Here is a 679-nt window from a genome sequence, read left to right as displayed (position 1 = left end):
TGCACCTGGCTGGATGACCTTGGGCAAGCCGTAGTTCTGATAAGAGTTGTCCTTGAAAAAGAGCAGTTTCTGTCTAGAGCTCTCTCAGCCCCACCTACCACACAGGGTGTCTGTTGTGGGGAGGGGGAAAGGAGTTTGTAAGCCACTGTAAGTGAAGGACGGGGTATAAATCCAATCTCCTCCTCCTCCTCTTCTTCTTCTTCCCCTGGAGAAAATGGCTGCTTTGAAGGGTGGACTCTATGGCATTGTACCACGCTGAGGCCCCTCCCCTCCCCACGCCCCGCCGCTCTGAGACACCTTTGGGTAGTGAAGGGCGGGGTATAAATCCAATCTCTTCTTCTTCTTGTCTGTCTATCTATCACCTCTCTCTTTCTCTCTCTCTCTCTCTCTCTCTCTCTCTCACACACACACACACACACACATATTTATTAGCCGCCCTTCTCCCTTTCGGCACTCAAGGCAGCTTTCAATATAAATAAAACGTTATAGAAAAAACACAATGAAGACATCAATGATTAAAAACCCAGTAAAAAGTCAACAATTTAAAAACTCCAGTTAGGACCACCAATAAAAGCTAAATCAATCAACCGCAATCCTGAATAAAAGTGCCTTTTGAAGATCGAAAGCGAGGGTGTCAGATGCACCTCCATGGGGAGAAACGACGACCGAGGGGTGACAT

This window comes from Gekko japonicus, unplaced genomic scaffold (assembly GCF_001447785.1).
Source record: "Gekko japonicus isolate JY-2015 unplaced genomic scaffold, Gekko_japonicus_V1.1 scaffold1824, whole genome shotgun sequence".
NCBI classification, from domain to species: Eukaryota; Metazoa; Chordata; class Lepidosauria; order Squamata; family Gekkonidae; genus Gekko; species Gekko japonicus.
Note: the sequence above shows the minus strand (reverse complement) of the source record.